The sequence below is a fragment of the Chiloscyllium plagiosum genome, unplaced genomic scaffold (assembly GCF_037043375.1).
Source record: "Chiloscyllium plagiosum isolate Xiang-an unplaced genomic scaffold, Cpla_swu_hap1 HiC_scaffold_35, whole genome shotgun sequence".
Classification (NCBI taxonomy): Eukaryota; Metazoa; Chordata; class Chondrichthyes; order Orectolobiformes; family Hemiscylliidae; genus Chiloscyllium; species Chiloscyllium plagiosum.
Window position 1 is genome coordinate 11,432,478 of NW_028270173.1, and position 20,367 is coordinate 11,452,844.

Here is a 20,367-nt window from a genome sequence, read left to right on the forward strand (position 1 = left end):
GCCACTCCTTGGGATAGATAGCCTCACCCAGCTGAATTCCTCTTTACATTTCAGTGATGTACGGGTAACAAGGTCCATTAGAACCCTACAAAGGGAAGTACTAAAACACCAACCCATTGGGGCTAAAGACAAGGTTGACTGCAGATTATCAAAAATGGAACCTGCCACCGTTACAGGAACACCTCCACCTTGTACCAGACAGGAAAAATGAAGTGTTTTGAGAAGATTTGTAGCTCAGGTTGAGGTTCTGGATGTTACCTGATATGTTGACGAAACATCTGAAACCAAACCTTTCAGCTCAGCGAGTAAACCTACATTCAAAGGAAAAATGGACTTTAGTAAAAACCCACAGTATCTCTAATAGCCTGATGTGGCTGTGGGAAATGGATATTAACTACAGCTAACAGGAAAACCAAATGATTTGTCACAACACACTGCACTGTCACAGTATCGGGGAAGCCTATCACCTAGAGCATCTGCACAGCCAACAGAGTTATGGGCTCTGACTGAAGCTGCAGAACAGCAGTGGGTCAGTCTGCCAACGTTAACACAGATACCCATTATGCTGCAGACTGTCATCTTATTGTCTTACTGTCAGCTACTCACCGATGCTGTAAGTTCTGCTTCCTCACAGGTGTCGGCTGCCCCCACCGGAGGTGAGTGGGTTCTTGTGAAAAAGGCCCACAAGGAGCCCTTAGCTGTGAAGTGGGAAGGACCATTCCAATGCTGTCAAGGTCCAAGGAAAGGAAGCCTGGATTCATGCTTCCCACATCAAACAGAGATGTCTGAATACGGTGGGACCAGAGACTGACTGACCACCATGATGTTTGTTCTTGTTAATCTAACTGTGCATATCTCTTTTTGTAAAGTGTAGTTGCCAAAATGTTAAAAGTATGTAAGCTTGGATAAGACTTGTGTGATTCTCTTCAAAAGGTCTCAGTAGAATCAAAAGTGAGGGCTGAGGGATAGTGTGTTATGAGATATTGTGTTATAGGTTATCTTTATTCATTCATTCACCAGCTCGCATTATTTAACTGCATTTTCATGCCTTATCAGCCCTTGCTACAAACAGTGTTTACCTCTAAATATGTGTAGCATACAGAACAATACCACCCCCATCAAGTCTCCATGAAACATTATAATATTAATCAGCACTTACCAACCATCTCCTCGACCTGAATAGATTCCCCAATTCGTAATTACCTGTTAAATTCCTTTTAACTGGGCCATGTCCCTTTAAAAACTGACTAAACAGTGCTTCACTGAAGTTGCACGAATGAATGAAACTCATAACTGGCAAATAGTAAATAACTCTCACAACCCAGCTGCAGTAATAAGTTTAATATCCTTTATTCTTTTATTAAGTACAGGTACAATTTCTAACTTATTTGTTTGTTCAATATATCATTTCAGTTGCATGACACTCTAATCTTTTGCTATAAATTCTGTGTCTTATGATCTTAGACTCCACAACCACCTGATGAAGGAGCAGTGCTCCGAAAGATAGTGCTTCCAAATAAACCTGTTGGACTATAACCTGGTGTTGTGTGATTTTTAACTTTGTCCAACCCAGTCCACATCAACTCCTCCACATCAACTCTTAAATACGCAAGCAGACCGGACAGATACTCTTAATCCCACCAGATGTAGCAGCCAGCATTTAGCACGTTTTAACCCATCTCCTGTCTCATCGAGTCATAGAGTCATAGAGATGTACAGCATGGAAACAGACCCTTCGGTCCAACGCATCCATGCCGACCAGATATCCCAACCCAATCTAGTCCCACCTTCCAGCACCCGGCCCATATCCCTCCAAACACTTCCTATTCATATACCCATCCAAATGCCTCTTAAATGTTGCAATTGTACCAGCCTCCACCATATCCTCTGGCAGCTCATTCCACACACGTGTGAAAATGTTCCCCCTTAGGTCTCTTTTATATCTTTCCCCTCTCACCCTAAACCTATGCCCTCTAGTTCTGGACTCCCCGACCCCAGGAAAAAGACTTTGCCCCTCATAATTTTGTAAACCTCTATAAGGTCACCCCTCAGCCTCCGACGCTCCAGGGAAAACAGCCCCAGCCTATTCAGCCTCTCCCTGTAGCTAAAATCCTCCAACCCTGGCAACATCCTTGTAAATCTTTTCTGAACCCTTTCAAGTTTCACAACATCTTTCCGATAGGAAGGAGACCAGATTTGCATGCAATATTCAAACAGTGGCCTAACCAATGTCCTGTACAGCCGCAACATGACCTCCCAACGCCTGTACTCAATACTCTGACCAATAAATGAAAGCATACCAAATGCCTTCTTCACTATCCTATCTACCTGCGACTCCACTTTCAAGGAGTTATGAACCTGCACTCCAAGGTCTCTTTGTTCAGCAACATTCCCTAGGACCTTACCATTAAGTGTATAAGTCCTGCTAAGATTTGCTTTCCCAAAATGTAACACATCGCATTTATCTGAATTAAACTCCATCTGCCACTTCTCAGCCCATTGGCCCATCTGGTCAAGATCCTGTTGTAATCTGAGGTAACCCTCTTCGCTGTCCACTACACCTCCAATTTTGGTGTCATCTGCAAACTTACTAACTGTATCTCTTATGTTCGCATCCAAATCATTTATGTAAATGACAAAAAGTAGAGGGCCCAGCACCGATCCTTGTGGTACTCCACTGGTCACAGGCCTCCAGTCTGAAAAACAACCCTCCACCACCACACTCTGTCTTCTACCTTTGAGTCAGTGCTGTATCCAAATGGCTAGTTCTCCCTGTATTCCATGAGATCTAACCTTGCTAATCAGTCTCCCATGAGGAACCTTGTCGAACGTCTTACTGAAGTCCATATAGATCACATCTACTGCTCTGCCCTCATCAATCTTCTTTGTTACTTCATCAAAAAACTCAATCAAGTTTGTGAGACATGATTTCCCACGCACAAAGCCATGTTGACTATCCCTAATCAGTCCTTGCCTTTCCAAATACATGTACATCCTGTCCCTCAGGATTCCCTCCAACAACTTGTCCACCACCAAGGTTAGGCTCACCAGTCTATGGTTCCCTAGCTTGTCCTTACCACCCTTCTTAAACAGTGGAACCACGTTTGTCAACTTCCAGTCTTTCGGCAGTTCACCTGTGACTATTGATGATACAAATATCTCAGCAAGAGGCCCAGCAATCACTTCTCTAGCTTCCCACAGAGTTCTAGGGTACACCTGATCAGGTCCTGGGGATTTATCCACCTTTAACCGTTTCAAGACATCCATCACTTCCTCCTCTGTAATCTGGACATTTTGCAAGATGTCACCATCTATTTCCCTACAGTCTATATCTTCCATATCCTTTTCCACAGTAAATACTGATGCAAAATATTCATTTAGTATCTCCCCCATTTTCTGTGGCTCCACACAAAGGCCGCCTTGCTGATCTTTGAGGGGCCCTATTCTCTCCCAATTACCCTTTTGTCCTTAATATATTTGTATTCTCCTTAATTCTATTTGCCAAAGCTATCTCATGTCCCCGTTTTGCCCTCCTGATTTCCCTCTGAAGTATACTCCTACTTTCTTTGTACTCTAAGGATTCACTCGATCTATCCTGTCTATACCTGACATATGCTTCCTTCTTTTTCTTAACCAAACCCTCAATTTCTTTAGTCATCCAGCATTCCCTATACCTACCAGCCTTCCCTTTCACCCTGACAGGAATATACTTTTTCTGGATTCTTGTTATCTCATTTCTGAAGGCTTCCCATTTTCCAGCTGTCCCTTTACCTGCGAACATCTGTCTCCAATCAGCTTTTGAAAGTTCTTGCCTAATACCATCAAAATTGGCCTTTCTCCAATTTAGAACTTCAACTTTTAGATCTGGTCTATCCTTTTCCATCACTATTTTAAAACGAATAGAGTTATGGTTGCTGGCCCCAAAGTGCTCCCCCACTGACACCTCAGTCACCTGCCCTGCCTCATTTCCAAAGAGTAGGTCAAGTTTTGCACCTTCTCTAGTTGGTACATCAACATACTGAATCAGAAAATTGTCTTGTACACACTTAAGAAATTCCTCTCCATCTAAACCTTTAACACTATGGCAGTCCCATTCGATGTTTGGAAAGTTAAAATCCCCTACCATAACCACCATATTATTCTTACAGAAAGCTGAGATCTTCTTACAAGTTTGTTTCTCAATTTCCCTCTGACTATTGGGGGGGTCTATAATATAATCCCAATAAGGTGATCATCCCTTTCTTATTTGTCAGTTCCACCCAAATAACTTCCCTCGATGTATTTCCAGGAATATCCTCCCTTAGCACAGCTGTAATGCTATCCCTTATCAAAAATGCCACTCCCCCTCCTCTTTTGCCTCCCTTTCTATCCTTCCTGGAGCATTTGTATCCTGGAACATTAAGCTGCCAGTCCTGCTCATCCCTGAGCCATGTTTCCGTAATTTCTATGTCTCCCAGGACTGAAGCCCTTCAAACCTTTGGTGTTACATTGTTTTATCTATAGTATACACATAGTAATGGAATTTTAATATATGCAAGAACTGTGTGTAAAGGGGATGTTGTAAGAACTATATTTCTGATCTTGCTGCCTCAAACTTGTGCTGTGATTGCTAAATAAAGAGGCTATTTTCACCACTCATCAATTTCAGTCATTATTTGAAGACATCCCACAACAGTATTTTTTTAAAAATGCAAAGGTGGGGGGGAGGGAATCCAAGATGGCGGCACCCTGTTAGGATCGTGTTTGCTGGACTCTGCACCACAACACCAACCGACAGAGATTGAACCTGTCTCTTTCACTTTACCGTGAGTAATAATGCAGTAAAGGAGCTAGAAACTGGAAAAGAATGACTTATCTTTGTCCTTGCAGCTGGAGAATGCCAAAAAAGAGGAGGAGGCTGGGCCAGAGGCGGAGCCCAGCCCACTGAAGCTGGCCTGCAAAACACAGAAATCAAACTTGCCAACATATACAGAAACTACCCAGAGTGCTCCAGTCTTGACCATACAGGCTAACATAAAAAAATCAGACATGGCCAACCCCTTCCTAGGCCAGAGAGTACACTCCCTAAAATAGTTTTTCACAATCAGCTCCCAGTCTAATTAGCACTGCAGTCTCAACACCCTAAGGGCAGGCTCATTTCCCATTGAAACCAATTCCACATCAACAAACAGGCAGACCGAGAGGCTCTGGAAGACTTCACTCACAGGAGGAACACAATGGACACACCTGGATGCCAGGAAAGGGACATTTGCACATATTTGCGCAGCCAGGGCATACATTGAAGAATCATCCAGAAGACCCACTAATGGAGATGGCCGGAATCTCCTGTGTCAATTCCAAATGAATTGCTACTGCCAGACGCTTGATTAATTTCTGTTCTGTTTTATTCTTGTTTTAGTATTTTCAACATTTTCACCATTGTACTGTAACTGCTTTACAATAATCACCTCTGTGTTATACCCCCTATAAAAATATATCAACATTTCTGTTCGGGGAAGAGCATTTGGCCATCTGTGCAGAGAATCAGTTCTGTGTCAGCCTGGTTAATTTCTCTTCCCACATTACTTCGTGTCATAAACTGCTTGTCAATTTCACTACGATCCTTGTTTGCGGTCTCTGATCCAATGGACTCAATTCTCCGACAAGCGCACAGAGTAGAGATGAAATACAGGCACATGAAAAACACTGGTAGTCAACAATAAGGAAAAGCTATTGGTATTTTATAGGTATCTTGGGGGCAAGATAATAATCAGGGAAAGAGTAGTGGCCAGTAGCAATGTTTGTGAGGAACCAGAAGTCATAGCTGAGATTGAAAAGGAATACTTTGCATTTGTACTCACTATAGGGAAGGACCATGTAGGTGTGGAAATCAGGGAGGGGAACTGTAATATATTTGAGCAAATTAGCATTGAGAGGGCAGATGTATTATGCAGTGAGGGGCAAGGGAGGAGATTGCGGAGATTTTGACATTAATTTTCAACCTCTCTCTGTGAGGATGAGGGTTCCTAAAGTACTGGAAGTCAGTTAATGTGGTCCTATAATTAAAAAAAAGAAAGGTAGGAATATACCAGGAAACTACAGGCCAATAACTCTAACATCAGTGGCCAGAATGCATTGAAAAAGTCTGAGGGACAGAAAAAACTCCACTTGGAAAGGTCAGGATTAATCAAGGGGCTTAATTAGGGGAGGCAATGGCCTTAGTGGTATTACAGCTAGACTATTAATTCACAGACTCCGATAATGTTCCGAGGACCTGGGTTCGAATCCCGCCATGGCAGATGGTGGAATTTGAATTCCATAAAAACCTGGAATTAAGAATCTAATGAAAACATTATCAATTGTTGAAAACACCCATCTGGTTCACGGTGTCCTTAATGGAAGGAAACAGTCATTCTAACCTGGTCAGTCCGATACGTGTCTTTAGACCATGGAAATGTGTTGACTCTTAATTGCCATCTGGGCAGTTAGAGATAGCCAATAAATGCTGACCTAGCCAGCAATGCCTACATCCCACAAACAAATAAAAGACAAGGATAGACAACAGGGCTTTGTCATATTATAAAAAATATGGTTGATTTTTTTGTGGTGGTAACTAGGTGTGTAGATGAAGGCAGTGCAGCTGATGTAGTCCACATGGACTTCAGTGAAGCTTTTGACAGGGTAAACTCTTGCATGACAGACTGTTTAAGATCCTATTAGCACATAGGATACAGGCAATTTGATCCAAAATCACCTGAATGGCAAGAAGCAGAGGGTGAAGTCGAAGGTTGTTTTGTGACAGGAAGCTTATGTCCTGAAGCAAAGCACAAGGTTCGGTGGTAGGTTGCTTGCTGTTTGCAGTATACATTAATGATCTAGACAAGCTTAGCTTCCCAATTATGTTGGAGGGGCTAAGTACGATTTGTATGTTTGTGGATTCTACTGATAAAGTTAAGAAGGCTGAGTAGGCTACTTTCCGTGTTGGATCAGAGGCTGAGGGTTGACCTTATCCAGGTTTATAAAATCCTGCGGGGGATGGATACAGCAAATAGCAAAGGCCTTTTCCCCAAAGGGAAAGGAGTCCAAAACTAGAGGGCACAGGTTTAAAGTGAGAGGGGACTTGAAAGGCAGAGAGTGGTGTGTGTATGGAATGGGCAGTCATTGGAGGTGGTGTAAAATGATGCCATTTAAAAGACATTCAGATAGATACATGAATAGGAAGATTTAGAAGGACATGAGCCAAATTCTCACACATGGGACTAGGTCAGGTTGGGCTGTCTGTTCAGGTGGAACAAAAGGTCAGTTTCTGTGCTGTATAACTCTATGACTCTATGAATGTTAAAGGTAGAATCAATAAGTTTACAGAATACATGAAAATCGGTGGTGTGGTAAATACTGAGGATGAAAGCTTTAGACTATGGAACAATATAGACTGGCTGGTCAGATGAACTGAACAGTGGCAAATGGAATTTAATCTTGAAATGTGTGAGGTGATGCATATTGGAAGGATGAACAAGGAAATGGAATATACATTAAACTGTGAGACCACTGGATTTACCGAGACTCAGAAGGATTTTGATGTGCATTTCCATAGATCTTTGAACACAGCAGAACAGTTAGATTAGGTAGTAAAGAAGGTAAATGAGATATTTGGCTTTAGTGATTAAGAAATTGAATACAAGAGTAAGGAGGTTATGATGGATCTGTATGTAATGTTAGTTAGGTCACAACTGGAGTAGTGTGTGCAGTTCTGGTCACCACACTATAGCAAGAATGTGATAATACTATTATCACATTCTTGATATGTGATCACAGCAGCATGTCAGTAAGCCAAGTTTGTTTTTAAATCATTGTAAACAAAAGACGCAATCAGTGTTGAAACTGCTCATTGATTTTTTATCGGGACCTTGATATCTCCTTCAGATAATCCAAAGATTGGATAATTGATATTCGGATAATCGAGACTCATCTGATAGATGCATGCTAACCAGCACAGACACGATAGGCCAAAGGGCTTCTTTCCATGTTGCTATAAAATTCAGCAGTTACACAATGACTTAGTAATATTTGAAACAATCACTTCACTGAGACACAATATGACAATTCTAAGACAAGTAAATATTGAATGTTTGTATTCTCTTGACAATGAATGGTAGGTACATAGTCAACAAAGATAACTATAGCATTCTACTTTATGTTTACAGAGGGGTTATACATAGTGTCAAACTTGCCCTACTCATGCATAGATATACTGTACATAATCAGCTGACTGGGATTGGGCCCTGAAAACATCTGTATATGTACTGCTGATGATGTAGAGTTTCCTTCCCTGGCTGTCTGTGGAGCAGATTTCCTTGGCTGCTGTTCTTGTACTCCCAACAGAACAGCTGGCCCTCTCCAGCCATTGCACTCCTCGTGGGGGGCCCCTCTCATAGCCAGGAGGCCATATCCGGGGGAATAATCTGCTGATGACCCTTTTCACCTTTGCACCCAGTTTCCCAGGCGACCATGGACCGCTGATGAAGCGGTGCCATTCCTTCAGTTTCAGTGCTGTAGCTGCCATTCAAGTGCCTGCCAATCAGACACCAGTCACTTGCACTGAAGATTACATATTATTGAGAATACTGAGTCTGGGATCACATGAAATTTCCAGCCAACGTCTGCAGCAACATCTTTGAGACAGGCTGCTGCTTTCCATTGCCAAAGAATGTTGGATGTGCTTTTCAAACCAGTATGTTCCTCATGCCACTTAAGGGTGGCTTTTGCAGCCATATATTTATATGCAATATTTAAATCAATTTTTAAAAAAATCAATCGATTTAAAGAAAATTGTAATCAGATTTTTTTTAGACTGCCTTTGTCTCAACCTTTCAAAGGGACATTAGCAGTAAACACAACCCTGTCATTCTCCTAACACAGATGCTCTCTGTCTTGCTCTATTTGCGTGTACAGTATATGTGCATTGCCTTTTAAATCTTTATAATCTGTCAGTCTCTGCAGCAGAAAGAGAAAAACTTCCATTTTCATTACATATCCACTGAAGCAAACCCATTATTTTACTTATACTGTCTCCTTTATGAATTCCTATGTTTCACTTTTCATTCGTCTGTCTTCTTACAAGTGTTGGCAATTTTCCAACAATCATACTTTATTTAATCTGTAAGGATATCAAGGGTTATGGAGAAAAGGATGGAAAATGGATTTGAGGATTATCAGATCAGCCATGATCTTATTTGATAGTAGAGCAGCCTCAATGAGCTGAATGGCCTACTTCTGTTTCTATATCTGAAAGTCTTATCCCTCCAAGGTCCTTAGAAGTCCCACACTTCCCAGCAACATTTTCTCACTCGTTTCTCACTTATTCAAATGCCACATGTAGTGCATTTTATTTCCATAAAATGAAAACTTTAATCTTTTTCCTTAGATTAACTACTTCCTTTTCATTTCACTTTACACTTAAATGCATATCTGTCTTTTGTCCAGGTGGACAAATGTTACAGCCTCCTCTATTGAGGTTTGTAGTTGAAGGGAAATTTTTAGGTTAGTGCAAAGTGAACACTCAGCTCACTGCCCAGTTTTGCTCTGATTTAGCCAGTGGTAGGATTGCTCATAACCAAATTTGCCACCAACTGAGGCCCTGAATTATCCAGGAAGTCTGATAAAAAAAATTTACGTCAGGGTTTCTTGTCGGCTTCCAGGCAGGTTCTTCAGGCAAAGGCTCTCAGTGATCAGTCAGTGTCTTAGTATTGGGATCCCCCCACTTCGTCCAGACCAAAGGGGTAGCCGTATGGGGCCCAGCAATGCCTGTCTCTTTGTTGGCTATGTAGAACAGTCTATCTTCCATAGTAACACCGGCACCACTCCCCACCTCTTCCTCCACTACATTGATGACTGCATTGGCGCCACCTCGTGCTCCCGCGAGGAGGTTGAGCAATTCATCAACTTCACCAACACATTCCACCCCGACCTTAAATTCACCTGGACCATCTCTGACACCTCCCTCCCCTTCCTGGATCTCTCCATCTCCATTAATGACGACTGACTTGACACTGACATTTTTTACAAACCCACCAACTCCCACAGCTACCTGGATTATACCTCTTCCCACCCTACCTCCTGCAAAAGTGCCATCCTGTATTCCCAATTCTCCGCCTCTGCCGTATCTGCTCCCAGGAGGACCGGTTCCATCACAGAACACACGAGATGGCCTCCTTCTTTAGAGACCGCAATTTCCCTTCCCAAGTGGTTAAAGATGCATCTCATCCACATCCTGCCTCTTCGCCCTCAAACCCCACCCCTCCAACCGTAACAAGGATGGAACCCCTCTGGTGCTCACCTTCCACTCACCACCAAGGATATATTTCCCTACCCACCCCTTTCCGCTTTCTGCTTTCTACAAAGACTGTTCCCTCCGTGACTACCTGGTCAGGTCCACACCCCCAACAAACCACCCTCCCATCCTGACACCTTCCCCTGCCACCATAGAAATTGCAAAACCTGCGCCCATACCTCCTCTCTCACCTCCATCCAAGGCCCTAAAGGAGCCTTCCACATCCATCAAAGTTTTACCTGCACATCCATCAATATCATTTATTGTATCCGTTGCTCCCGATGCGGTCTCCTCTACATTGGGGAGACTGGGCGCCTCCTAGCAGAACGCTTTAGGGAACATCTCCAGGACACCCGCAACAATCAACCCCACCACCCTGTGACCCAACATTTCAACTCCCCCTCCCACTCTGCCGAGGACATGGAGGTCCTGGGCCTCCTCCACCGCCACTCCCTTACCACCCGACACCTGGAGAAAAAACGCCTCAACTTCCGCCTCGGAACACTTCAACCCCAGGGCATCAATGTGGACTTCACCAGTTTCCTCATTTCCCCTTCCCCCACCTCACCCCAGCTCCAGCCTTCCAGCTCAGCACCACCCTCATGACCTGTCCTACCTGCCTATCTTCCTTCCCACATATCCACTCCACCCTCCTCTGACCTATCACCTCCATCCCCACCCCATCACCTATTGTACTCTATGCTACTTTCTCCCCACCCCCAACCCCCCTCTCATTTAACTCTCCACTCTGCAGGCACTCTGCCTCTATTTCTGATGAAGGGTTTTTGCCCGAAACGTCGATTTTCCTGCTCCTCGGGTGCTGTGCTTTTCCAGCACCACTCAAATCGAGACTCTGGTTTCCAGCATCTGCAGTCTTTGTTTTTACCCAATCATGAGAGGCTGGACTTCTAATGTGTGCAGTACCAACAATAGCCACTGCAATTCTAATGGCGCTGCTGAGCAATGAAGAGCTGCTAGCTTTTGATTGGCCTCCTACTCCCAGTAGACAGAACCGCCGCCTTACTTTCCTTAATTCTAAACAATAATCCAGAAAAGCAGCAGTAAACGGCTCAGGTCAGCTCTCTAGGTATATCTGTCACTCATGGTAAATTATTCCATGTGACAGTGAGATCCACTTGCCCATCGCTCTCTTAGTAAAGAAACTCCTTCACAACTTCCTACTGGAATTATTTGTAACTTGCTTTTACAGCCCCAAATTTCAAAGCTCTGAAAAGTCAAAGCATGGTAACTGAATACATCAGAATGATAGTTTTAAAACCTCTCTCAGGTCTTCTCTTTTCAAGACTAACATAGATCAATCTTTGCTATTATACCTTCTTTTCTCAGTTCTTATAAATATTTTTACACATTTTTCCTATAACTCAGTATCCTTTGAGGAATATCCTCTTTCTGTTTCATGTCTGCAGCAATCAAAGTGGGCAATTCTCAGTGAATTGTAACAATGTGAATGTAATTTTTGCTGTCTAGATTTGGACAATCAGTCTTAATTCAGGTTTTTGTTTGTTTATTTCAAGATGAAACATCTCAGAAGAGGAGGTAGGACATGCACTTTACTGAAACTCTGCAAGTTGGTCTTATTGTGTCGGGATGACTTTATGATCAATTTATCATCAACTGTTTAATATTTGCAGGGTAAGTGATCTCGAAATTGTACCGTCACTAGATGATAGTGTTCTCTTCATTATAAAATTCAACAGCCCTTTACCATTCCCAGTGTGGAGAGAAATATTGGAGGACATTAACACTGATAAACATAGATAAATTATTTTGTCTTGATTTATCTCTTCTAATTTGAATCGTCTTTCATATAAATATTGAAAAGAGTGAGGTAGTTAGCAGCAGAATCTTGCCTATTGACTGGAGAGTCACTGTTTGGGATAACTCAGTGAATCAAGCATCACTCAACTCCTTGAGAGGACAGCAGTCAGTATTCCAGCTGACTGGATCCTGGCCACTCGTAAATGGCATTGAGTGCCTTTGAGTGAGAGATCCAACCAAGGAATCACCAACTTTATCTCAGTTTGCTGTGCTACATTATGTTGCATTCCTACTAGCTCCTCACTGCTGGGTTAATGGTGATGTCGGTTTGCAGCATGCTGTGATGGCAATCCACCAGCTGATATTCAAAAGATATATCAGAATACACAAAAGTGACACATTCCAGTCAAAAAGAAAAAGTCCAGGGGAGGAGTCACCATCTGTGTTTAAGTATAAAGTTTAAAGATAGCATCAAACTTAAGGAAAAGTGATCTCATTGTGCAAACTTGCATGTCAGGTCGGATTATTGAACACAATATAAAAATCAATAAATACTTCCTAAAATATTGAGTAAAAATATTAGAGTACGAGATAATGTTAGCTTAAAACATAAAAAGAGTTTCTGAAGTTATTTAAAAATCAAAAGATTTAATGCAGTGAGTTTAGGTCCCTTAGAAACTGAGTTAGGGAATTAGTAATGGATAGTAAGGAAATGGCAATTGAATTAAACAGGTATTTTTACATCAAACTTCACTATAGATATCACAAATAATATCCCAGAAATAGCTGTTATCATGAAATAAAAGGGAGAGAAGAATGCAACAAAGTTATAATCGTCAGGGAAGTGGTACTGAGCAAATTGTTAGAACTGCAGGTTGACAAGTTCCAAGGTCCTAATGGATTTCAATCTAATAAGAAATAACTCATGAGATAGTTGATCTATTGATTTTAATTTGCCAAATTGCTAGATTCCATTAGATTGGAAGATAGCAAGGAAACTAATTGATTGAAAAAGGGAGAGAATCAGAAAACAGGAAACTACAGGTCAATTAGCTTAACATCTGTCTTAGGGAAGTTACTACAAACTATTATCAAAAATGTTAAATAAGCACTGAAAAAACAATCAGGCAAAGGCAGCATGTTTTTATTGAAAGAGAAGTCATGTTTAACCGAGGAAGTGGTGGAGGCTGGTACAACTGCAACATTTAAAAGGCATTTGGATGGGTATATGTGTAGGAAGGGTTTGGAAGGATATGGGCCAGGTGCTGGCAGGTGGGACTAGATTGGGTTGGGATATCTGGTTGGCATGGACGGGTTGGACTGAAGGGTCTGTTTCCATGTTGTACATCTCTATGACTCTAAGTAATGTGTGCTAAGAATGACATGGATCTGTACTTGGATTTGCAGTAGGCATTTCATAAGGTGCCACACTGAAGGTTATTGCATAAAGTAAGTGTTTGTGGTGGAATGGCTAACTGATTGTCACAAACAGAAGATTGGCTAGTAAACAGGAAACATTTCTCTTAATTGCTCCAGACACCACTGTACTCAATCCAGATAAATATCTTTAATGTATCGGGAGATTATTCAGGTGGGTGTTGCACTGCTGGCCCCAAATCAAAGATAATTCATTATGATGAATCAGACCAGAAATATGTAGACATCATGATCTTGATCAGTACTTTTTCCATCAGCATTGAAGAAGAAGTGTGTTTATTTTGATGAGCAAATGTGATGCCTAAGCTGTTCATGTATTTTAACATGATTGTGGCTGTGTTACATATTCCTGTCTCCAGGACAAGATGTTAGTCTTTCATTTGGAGGAGACTCACCTCTTGACTTGGGTCTTGGAAAACCTAGGGGTGGAAACTATTGGTTAACCAGGTCACTATTTTTCCAAAAGCAAAATATTGCAGGAAATCTGAAAAGAAACAAAAATGTTGGACATGCTCAGCTGGCCATACAGCAGTTGTGAAGAAAAAAGCAGAATTAACATTTTAGGTCAATGATCTATCATCAGAACCTAAGAAGGTGAGCAATCTAATAGTTGTAAACAGTGAAAAGGAGGAGCAGTTATAGAGTCATAGTCATACAGCGTGGAAACAGACCCTTCAGTACAACAAGGAACGTTGACCATATTCCCACACTAAATTCGTCCCACCTACTTGCACTTAGCCCATATCCCTCCAAACCTTTCCTATTAATGAAATTATTCTATGACTTCTAAAATTTCTAACTGTACCTGCATTCACAACTTTCCCTGGCAGTTCATTCCACATATGAACCGATCTCTATGTAAAAATGTTGCCCCTTATGTCCTTTCTAAATCTTTTATCATCTCACCTTAAAAATATAACCCCTAGTTTTGAACATTCCTATCCAAGGGAAAATACCCTTATCATTCTCCTTATCAATGCCCCTCATGATTTTATAAACTTTTATGAGGTCATCCCTCAACCTCCTATAGTGAAAAAAAGTACAAGCCTTTCCAGTCTATTTTTATATCTCAAACCATCTATTCCCAGCAATATCTTGTTAAATCTTTTCTGAACCTTCTCCAGTTTAATAATAGGAGAAAGTGAGGACTGCAGTTGCTGGAGACCAGAGTTGAAAAATGTGGTGCTGGAAAAACACAGCAAGCCAGGCAGCATCCGAGGAGCAGGAGAATCGACAATCGACATTTCGACATATGCCCGAAACGTCGATTCTCCAGTTTAATAATATCCTGTCTATAACAGGGTGACCAGAACTGCATCAGTACTCCAAAAGAGGTCTCACCAACAACCTGTACAAACTCAACTTGATTTCCGATCTCCTATACTCAAAGGACTGAGCAATGAAGGCAAGTGTGCTAAATGCCTTAATCATCCTGCCAACCTGTGACACAAATTTCAAAGACTTATGTTTTGAACTCCTATGTCTTGCTGTTGTACAACATTACCCAGGGCCCTACTATTAATTTTATCAGTCCTGTCCTTATTCGTATTACCTTACATTTATCCAAATTAAACTCCATTTGCCACTCCTCTGTCCATTGACCTGATTGATCAAGATCTCTTTGTAATCTTAGATAACGTTCTTCACTGGCCACTATAACACCAAATTTGGTGTCACCTGCAAAATTACTAACCATGCATCCTATTTTCTCATCCAAATCGTTTAAATAAATGACTAACAAAAGTGGACTCAGCACCAATCGCTATCGAACACTATTGTTGTTGAGGAATAATGTAAGAAGGCCAAAAGGAAAGGTAATGGACATGAGGCATTACGTTATTAAAAACCAAGTAGAGTAGTGGTAGGGAAAGTGAAACAAATGTTGTGCTTAGATGAACGATGAATGGCTGGATATTGGCTGTCCAAATGCAAAGTAATTGAATAAAGAAATATAAGAGATTTTAAAAAAAGTGGAGAAAAGCTTAAATCAAAATGTTTGGTCAATATTGAGTCCAGAAGGTTGTAGAGAGCTGAACTGAAAGATGGTGTTCCTCAAGTACTTGCTATGAGCCTTATTGGAACACCGTATCTCTATAATGACTATCCGATCACATTCAATTATTTTGGTTTATGCTATCAATCTATCTATCTCAATATGAATACTGTGTGCATTCAGATAAAAACCATTTCATTAATTTTTTTACCTACTCTTGATATTATTTGCTGATACGTGTTTGGGTTTGTATCCCTTTTCCCGTCCTGTTACTTTCTGGTTATAATGATCTGAATCCATATCCCAAACTATTGCCTGATACTTTCTTTTTAATCTGTAATGTTTGGAGAGTGGTTACAGCACAGTTCAGGTGGAGATTATCCCAAAAGCCCCACTCTCTCTTTCCCCAGTCTTGGGGTCAGTGCCCAAAACAGTTTTCCATCTGTTGTGTAAAATATCTCACTGCCTTGAATAATTTACTGGAGTAATTGAGCAATTTTCCTCCCATGCAAACAGGGTAACAGTTGTCTTCATGGACACATAGACATAATTCCATATGTGCACACACATATGCTAGTAGGCACAGTGGCTCAGTGGTTAGCGCTGCAGCCTCATAGCATCAGGGTCCCAGGTTTGATTCCAGCCTCAGGCGACTGTGTGGAGTTTGCACATTCTCCCTGTATCTGAGTGGGTTTCCTCCGGGTGCTCCAGTTTCCTCCCACAATCCAAAGATGTGCAGGTCAGGTGAATTGGCCATGCTAAATTGCCCAGAATGATAGGTGCATTAGTCAGAGGGAGATGGGTTTGGGTGGGTTATTCTTTGGAGGATCGGTGTGGAATGGTTGGGCCAAAGGGCCTGTTTCCACACTGTAGGGAATCTAATCTAATACAGGCACAGACCTATGCATATATACATATATATGTATAAAGCTTTACACACACACACACCCACTCTTTCTGGCAGTGCATGCCAATATACAGATCACACCAACCAGCACACAACGTCACATAACTCTCCTCGCTCTCACATCTACGCAAATTCCCCCTTACACACACACACACACACACACACTTGTGCCCACCCAGACCCTCCATCCCCACAATTCACACCCAGCACATCCCTGTCACATGTACAACTTGCATCATGCCGCACACACCCCTTCCCCACATAGACAACCTCACAACATGCTCTCACAAACTCCAAACATCCTCAAAACACACCCACTCCACTCCCTCAAATGCACACACCCACACAAATCTCACACACACGCACGTGTAGACACTCATACCCAGCTGCACACAGTAAATACCCCCCCAAAACACACCAAAAACATTATGCCCAAACATGCTTCCCCATACGCCCAAATCTTCCCCGGAGATACATACCTCACTACCACCCCAAATATAAAGAGCTTCAAACACATCCTGCTGATTCTCTCACCCACATACACTCCCACCCACACATAAACACCTCTCCTGTGCACAACCGGACACACACCACCCACAAAAACCAGGCATAACCCCAACTCTCACCATCAGACTTACACTCCCTTCCCTCTACACCTCTACATGCACGAGGTAAAAACAATGACTGCAGATGCTGGAAACCAGATTCTGGATTAGTGGTGCTGGAAGAGCACAGCAATTCAGGCAGCATCCGAGGACAGGCAAAATCGACGTTTCGGGCAAAAGCCCTTCATGATGAAGGGCTTTTGCCCGAAACGTCGATTTTGCCTGTCCTCGGATGCTGCCTGAATTGCTGTGCTCTTCCAGCACCACTAATCCAGCACCTCTACATGCACAACCAACTAACTCCTACACACCCCTAAAACCACCATCCCAACAAACACCACCTCAAAAACCTCAACACACACACACACACACACACACACACACCCCAACAATCTCATCCCACACATATGCGCCTACTTTGTAATTCTCTGCTTCGTCTCCCAGTTTCTGTGACCTTGGATGTGGAAATAGCAAATCCACAGCTCGAGGTGTCCAAGGAGCTGAAGAGTTTGAGATGGGCTCATATCCAGAGGAGCCTTCCTCACGTTGCAAACAGGTTTATAATCTGGCCCTGTGCATAAGGATCAGAGGGATTCACATTAGAGAGACATTACTGGGAAGTGGAGGTGGTGGAGAATTGGTACTGGATTCAGGGAGTAGCTGCTGAGTCTGTGGAGAGGAAAAGATGGGTCAGTTTGAGCCCATAGCCTGGTTTCTGGACCATTGGGTGGTATTGGAATCAGTTTAATATAAACTCCTCTCCGGAATCCCCTCTTCCCATTGTTGAGATCCCCAGGAAAGTGGGAGTTTAATTCAGTTATGAGTCTAGGATAGTTTCATTTTACAATGCAGACATCTCATCCTATCTCCAAAGGGAATAAATTCACAGAGAAACTGCATCCATTCTTCTGGACTTGGACCATTTTCTGAGAATCTGCTCTGGTTCAGATTGGGATCTGGAAAAGGAGCTGGGTTTCTGAGGTGGTCACATCATTCCTGATGTCAGAATGACCTGACTCTACAATTAGGGTCAGACGTCAGGAGTTAAGTGCTTGAAACCACCATTGACAATCAGTCATCACTAAATATCCCACTGAATTTCCAAACTTTACATTATCTGTAGATGAAATACTTGTTGAAATAAATGCCAGAAGATTAAAATAAAATAGACATGAAGGTCTCATTTTAAGGTCCTGATTTGTCGGAATTATGGGGAGATGTTGGAAATTGAACACTTCATGTCTATTCTGATGGAGAAAGAGGAAGAGTGCTCCCTCACACCAATCCTATCACATGAAGTGGTCCAATTCATGTGGATCAAACATAATAGTTTATATTGTATCCTTCACAAAGCTAGTTCTGAGCAGTTGCTCTGAAAGATCACAGGTGTTGAGGTCTTGTATTGGCAAGCAGTCACTCTGTGACAAGAGAGCTTTTTTAATAGATATTTTTATTGAAAATTTAACATATGTTTACAAGTTTATGAAATATAAAAAAACTCAAGTATCAACATTGATATACAATTAAATCTTCAATAAATAATAACCAAAATTTAACAAAAGAAAAAATACCAAGAAAAAAAACAAAATTTAACTAACTACTAATTTAACCTACAACTAACCAGAGCGTATAATTAAATCTCTTACATTATTCAAATAAAATTTTTAAAACAACCTGACGGATAACAGAAATTGGGCCGTGAGATACATGCTCGGAATGTATTAACATCAAATCGTAGCAAAACCCGTATTCGTGCGGGATTCCTCTCCCAAGAGGCCCTGGACCAGCCAGGTTCGCCATCTCAATTAAATAAAAGCCCTTGTTAGGATTGCTGAAATATCTGTTTGTATATAATTCAAGAAGGGCTGCCATATTTTATGGAATAATGCGGTCTTCTGGTGCACCATATTTGTAAGGAAGTCAAGGGGAATACATTCCATAATTAATCTGTGCCAATTTGAAAGTCCAGGGGGGCCCTCAGCCACCCAGTTTACCAAAATACATTTCCTTGCACAGAAAGAGAGAATAGAAAATAATCTCTTCCCGTGATATTCAGGGAGGGTAAGTTTGAAAAGCCCAAAAGGAGAGATACAGGGTCCACTCTAATTTCCGTTCCTAAGATTTCTGTCAGAGCACTTGCTACTTTAGTCCAATATCTACGGATCTTATGACAGGTCCATAGACAATGTACAAGAATGCCCACCTCTATTTTACATTTGGGACACATTGGAGATGCTCCTGCCTTAAATTTTGCCAATCGATCCGGTGCTATATGGGCCCTATAAAGTATCTTCAGCTGAATGGCCTGAGTTCTGTTGCAGATGGTGATTCTTCTGGCGTTTTCCCAAATGTCATTCCATGTTTCTATAGCGATTTCTAGTCCCAATCCTGATCCCATGTTTTAACCAGATTGTCCATATCTCCCAATACTTCATCATGTAAAAAAATGATAAATAGTACTGATGGAAGATACCCCCATTGGCCATAGCACTCTACATTCTCGATCTGATTTATAAAGACTATCTAATAACATAGTCTTCTTCTGTATGTAATCTCGAATTTGGAAGTATCGAAAGAGGTCTCCATTAGGTAATCCAAATTTCTGACGCAGCTGTTCAAAAGACATCAGGACCCCTTCTTTAAACAGATCCCCTAAACATGAGATACCCCTGGATCTCCAGAGTTTGAAAGTGGCATCTGTAAGCCCCGGTTGGAATCCCCATGCTCCCACTATCGGGGCAATAGGGGGATGTTTTAAGTGAGTTGCCCTCATTTTGCCGCATTGTATTCCAAGCTTTAATTGAATTTAGTATTATAGGGTTTTTACAGTGATCCATAATGATTTTCCTCTTGTCTGAAAATAAAAGGTTAATAAGTGGGCATTTTACTTGAGAAGCCTTGATGTCCAGCCAGATTGATTGTGGGTCAGACAAGACCCAATCGGCTATGTAATTTAATAGGGAACTTAACTGATATTTCCTAAAATCTGGGAAATCCAACCCTCCCTTGCCTGTGGAAGCTGTAGCTTCTTCAGCTTAATGAGTGGCTGTCTATGACTCCTGATAAAGGAACCCAACCAGCTATATAATTTACGTAGTGCCAGCCTTGGCAGCATCATCGGAAGCATTCTCATAGGGTATAGGAGACGGGGCAGGACATTCATTTGATTTAGTGCTATTCTACCTAGCCAGGAAATTGGAAGGTCTCCCCATCGCTGGAGGTCCTGCCTTATCCTCTCCAGTAAATGCACAAAGTTAGCCTTGTATAACTGACCAAATACTGGGGTAATAAAAATGCCTAAATATAAAAAACCCTCCAGGGACCACCGAAAGGGAAA